The sequence below is a fragment of the Anopheles cruzii genome, chromosome X (genome assembly GCF_943734635.1).
Source record: "Anopheles cruzii chromosome X, idAnoCruzAS_RS32_06, whole genome shotgun sequence".
NCBI classification, from domain to species: domain Eukaryota; kingdom Metazoa; phylum Arthropoda; class Insecta; order Diptera; family Culicidae; genus Anopheles; species Anopheles cruzii.
Window position 1 is genome coordinate 3,830,694 of NC_069143.1, and position 5,420 is coordinate 3,836,113.

The 5,420-nt window shown below is 69.5% G+C and overlaps 1 pseudogene; it reads right to left on the reverse strand.

Annotated features, from left to right (window-relative positions):
• Positions 1-4,472, reverse strand: part of LOC128277667 (fibrillin-1-like) — a 9,617-nt pseudogene extending 5,145 nt beyond the window's left edge.
• Positions 4,473-5,420: the final 948 nt, after the last annotated feature.

Sequence of the window (5,420 nt, forward strand, 5' to 3'; positions counted from 1 at the left end):
CAGAACCGGGCCGCATCCCGGAAGTTACACCCGCCGTCGCCGCCATCGCCGCCGTCGCCGCCGTCGTCTTCCTCCCGCTGGCAATCGTAGGTGTCGCACGCCGCCGGACACCTCGAGCGATCGAACCGGCACGTGTAGCAGGAGTCACCGCCAGTGGGCTCGTCCTGTCCGCCACCTTCCGCACCCTTTGTCGGGCGTCGCGGAGCCATGTAGAGGCGGGCACCGATGCGCGCGGTCAGCGGCACCGTCAGCTGGATCCGGTCGTCCTCCGTCAGACAGAACGCTCCGCACAGGGTTTCCCGCTCGTGATAGCACCCGCCGCCGGCCGCCCCCGTTCCCGCCGCCAACGGGCAGATGCGGGGCGAAAACACGGCACAGCACAGATCGAACGGGGACGGAGGGCGATCCTGGGCGGCCGTGGTGGTCGTGGTGCCGTTGAGACAGTGGGCACAGGAAGTGCTGGGCGCCGCCTCGTCGCACCCGACCCCGGATGCAACCCGGGCGCAGGTGCGCCGTACACAGACACCTTGCCGCACCCGGTACCCTGCCCCGCTGGAGCAGGTGGGGTCGAGGTAGAGCTTTCGCAGGCAGACGCCCTGCTGGTGGTGGTGGTCGGGTGGGCAGCCGTAGCGGACCCGCTCCACCCGCAGCCGGCAGAAGTGTGGATCGTGCGGGGGCCCCGGTAGTGAGCCCGGTGGGCAAGTAGGGGCACTGGTGGGGCGGCCGTTGCCCGGCGTGACCTCCTCACGAGGTGGCAGGTGGCAGAAGCTGGCGGAACAGTAGGCGTCCGGGGGGCAGCGAGCGTTCTCGAGGGTGCAGGACGTGCAGCGCCCGGCGATGAGGGCGGTGGCCGGTGGGCAGTGGGGCAGCGGGCCGACGCAGCGGTCTCCCTGCCGTACCTTGGTGCCGCGGCCATGACAGGAGGTGTCGGTGAAGGATCGCACGCGGCACCCGCCATCGCCGAGGAGTGTCGCCGCGGGGTGCGCGCAGCCCGCGTACTCCACGCACCGGCCCCCACGCTGCTGGGTGCCGGGGGGGCAGTGCGGCAGCGCGTACTCGGTGCCCGCCGGTGCCCCGCATTCGGGTGCGGGTGATGGGACGGGTGCGAAGCAGAAACCTCCGCACAGGCGGAAGTCGTTCGAGGCGGGGCAGCGGGGCAGGGCAACGTGCAGCTGGACGCAGGTAGTGCCCCGCAGGAAGTGTCCGTCCGGGCAGCGGCCCCTCTCGACGATGCACTCCCCCCCGCGGATGGATCCGGCCGGTGCCGGGGGGCAGTGGACGGGTTGCGTCTCGCACCGCACACACCGCCCGTCCCGCAACCGGTAGCCGGCGGCGGCGGGGCAGGTGGGGCTCGCCCGGTGCCAGCAGCGTCCGTCGCGCCCGTCCACCCGCCCGGAGCAACGGGTGGCGAGGTGTGGGGCCGGGTCGCAGTCGGGTGGGTCCGGGTACACGCACAGCCTCCCCTCCCACCGCGCGGTCCCTTCGGGGCAGGGCGAGGGGGTCGCTAGCCGGACGCAGGCGCCATCGATGAGGGTCGCGGGCGGTGAGCAGGTGCCAGGGCGGGCGCAGTCCACCTCCCGCAGCACGTACCCCGCGGGGGGGGCAGTGGGGGGTGGCGAAGGTGCGCTCGATGCAGTCGGTGCCGTCGAAGGTCCCATTCCGGCACTGGGACCGCCGGTAGCACCGCCCCCCCCAGTGGTCGTGGCCGGGGGGGCATGGTTTCGGGGAGCGCAGCTCCCGCCGCTCGCATCCACCGTCGTCCGTCAGGAGCTTGTAGCCATCGGGGCAGGATGCAAGGTGGCAGGAAGCGGCCTTATGATGGTAGCCGGGCGGGCACGACGGGAAGAGGCGCTCCGTGCGGATACACTCGTTGGGTGCGCGGGTGGCGGTGTAGCCAGCGGGGCACCGCCTTTCGTAGTACGCGACGCACGTCCCGTTCCCCCGCTCGTAGCCGGGCGGGCAACCGAGGGCGATCACCTCCGGCGGGGGGCAGCCTCCACCTGTGAGGCCATCGCCCGTTCCACACTCTCCCCACGAGGTGGCGGGAAGAGGTGCTGCGTTGGCCGGGGTCCCCCCCGGGCTACACGGTTCGATGGGGCACGGTGGGTGGGTGCAGTGGGGGCGCAGGCAGTGGGCGGCCCCGCATGGGGCCCCGTAGCAGGGGCTGAGGAAGTGGACGAGGGCGGTGAAGCCGGCGGCACGGTAGGTGCAGTCCCCCCCCGTCCGCTCGTAGCCGGGGGGGCAGGCCAGCTCCACCTCACAGTAACACCGCCCGGCGCCCCCTGTTTCCCCCCCGTCCGTGTAGAGGGTGTGCGGGGGGCACACGGCGAACGTCCGGATGGTGCGGGTGCACCACCCCTCACCCCCGTCCTCCAGGGTGTAACCGTCGGGGCAGGCGAGATCCCGGCGGCTCACGCTCGCCTCCACCACCGTCCGCCGGAGGCAGCCGCCCCCGGCCGCACCCCCACCGTCGTGGTCCTCCCACTCGTATCCCGGGGGGGCAGGCGGGCCGGGTGGCATTGATCGGTCGTCGCACCTCCCGCACGCAGCCCGCGGGCCCCGCCAGGGGCTCGTAGCCCGGGGGACAGCTCCGCTCCACCACGCACAGTCCCCCCTCGGCGGGGTAGGAACCATCGTCCGGGCACTCGACGTCGGTGGTCTGCATGCAAATGTCGCCCGTTCCGCGTCCCCCCGCCAGCAGCTCATACCCGGGCGGGCAGCTGACTTCTCCCTCCACACACCGGAACCCACCCCTGTCGTCGGTGGTCGCTACGGGGTAGCCCCGCCGGCAACGCGGGGTTGGGCCCCGCTCCGCCACACACATTCCGTCCACCCACCGGTAACCGTCAGGGCAGGCCGGCTCACTCCACACACACCACTCGCCCTCGGTCGTCAGGTTGGCTCCTGGTGGGCAGCGGACGGGCCGCTCCTCGCACCACACACACGCGTCGCCGTCCGGTTGGTAGCGGAAGGGGGCCCGGCACAGGGGCGTCACGCTGACACACTGGCCCGCGTCGTCGCCCCGCTCCTCCGTCCCCTCGGGGCACGGGGGGTGCGGTGCGGGTGCTGGGTGTACCGTTTCTTTCACGCAGTATCCGGTGCCGGTAAGGGAGAAGCCGGCGGGGCAGCTGGCCACCACTCCGCACCACCCGTTGCGGCGCTCCTCGCCGCGGTCACAGTCCACGGGTCCATGGCAGGGGGCGGGCGCACCCGCCGCGGCCATCGCCCGGCACAGTCCGTGCTCGTCCAGGGTGAAGCGGGGGTTGTGCGGTGGGCAGCGGGGCGGTTCACCTACGGCACAGTAACCGGCGGCGGCGGCGGTGGCCGGACCTTCTGGGCAGGAGAGGCGCCCGGGGTCAGTCTCCCGCACACACGCACCACCCCCGCTCAAGCGGGCCGGTGGGCGGCAGTGGGCGATTCCCACGACACAGGATCCGGTCGGTTCGTGAAGCGTCCCCGACCCGCACATCGCTTCCCGCTGCTGCTCGTCCTCGCATGAGCACACCCCGTTCAGCGCGCCGCCCCCCGCCGTACACGTGGCCACCACGACGCAGGATCCGTTGTACGGGTGACCACCGGCGGAGCATGCCGGCTGCGGCGGGGGCCACCGGTCCCCCGCCGACTCGCACTCGCCCCCGTTGAAGGTGGTCCCGGGTCCACACTCGACCGGCAGCCGGAGGTGGAGCGTCTCGATCCGCAGCTCGGGTGCCACTTGAAGCACACGCACGCACCGTCCCCATCCGCCCGGCTGGAGCGCGTAGCCAGCGGGGCACACTGGCCCCCCCACCGTCGTCGTCGATTCCTCCCAATCGCAGTCGCAGCAATCGCGGCACGCCGCCGGCACACACGTCCCGTCGCTCCGCTGCTCCACCGTCCCGGGCGGGCAGAAGATTTGGGCGCCGGGCGGGAAGCAGAGTCCCCCGGCCGCCCACCGGTAACCGGGAGCGCAGGCGTCCTCCCGCACGCACCCGACGCCCCGTCGCTGCACGTACCCCGCTGGGCAGCCGCGGGCGGTGCTGCTGCGCACCACACACCGACCCGGCCCCTCACGGATGCTGCCCGGTGGACACTGGATTTCGCCCTCGTCGGTCGCGACACATCCGGCGGCGCCTCCGGCACCGGAGCGAAGGCTGTAGCCCGGAGGGCAGGGCAGCTGGTGGTGGCCGTGGCGCTTTGGACGGCAGGACCGTCGCTCCCCGTCGATCGCGTAGTGCTGCGGGCAGGTCCACGTACAGTTCTCCGGCCCGGTTCCCTTGCAGTCCGCCAGCAGGCGCACCCTCGCCGGTAGCACCGGTGCCCGCTCGTGCAGCACCATCCGTTTCACCGAGGCCGCCGAGGCGGCCGGAAGCAGGAGGCTCAAGATGAGCAGCGCCGTCGTCGTCGTTACCAACAACGCCAGCGCCATTTTCGGGACACAATGCTTCGTTCTTCTCGGACCCAGCGCGAACCTTCTGGTCACGGCCTCTTCGTCACTGACCCGGCCAGACAGTGCCGGGGCACGCTGTCCGGCGGTGCCTTTTATGGGCGCTCGTAATCTGGATTCGGACACTCCGGACACTGTTGCCGTTCGCTCCGCGGAGAGCTTTGGTTTCACTTTCTCAGGGTCCGTTCTCCAACAGCACCGGGAAACCCCCGAGGCAGCGGCTCCTGCATTTACTTGCCAGTGGGACGAACGCTAGGGCGATAGAGAGAAAGGGCATCGATTAGTAAACACTATCCCCGCGGGCGAGGGAAGCAATGTTTGACATTCGCAACATTGTTGCCGTTCGCACAAGGACGCAGCGCGGTGCGTGTTTGTTATCGATGCAGGGCGGCGGCATTCCATTCCAATCCGGGGACCGTTGGCGGCGGCGACCTTAACCCGGCCGCGATAAGAAACGCATCGGCCGCATGCGCAATCGGTGGCCGCGTCCATATTGGTTGATCGGTGGATTAGGATTCGGGTGGCGGCGACGTCGAGAAGAACGGTTTGAAGGTTCGAGGGCTTTCGCTTGAAAAATGACACTTGACGCACGACCGATGCTAAACGTTTGGCGCCAAAAGTGCAAAAAGTGCACCCGATGCTTGTGGCGCGTCGAGCTGCGGGCGCTAGAAAGAGACGGCTCTAGACGCTCTCAGAGAGCACGCACACACTGAATGGGGAGCCCGCACCGCGTGTACCGATTGCCGTGTAGTAGTTTGTGCACATGGGAAAATTTCGGCAACGTTACGCGGTGTTACGGTGTGTTACGGGTGTCAGTGTAACGCTGTCAGTAACGAGGGACGCCGTGATATGTTGCTTAATTTAAAACCAATTTTTGATTCAAGCGAACTAGCTGTCACTTGCATGTTTGTGGAATTGTATTGTCCCGGTGAAGCAAGAAAAACGATTGGAGTGTGTGATTTCAGAGTATTGCGGTAACGATAAACGATCACCGCGC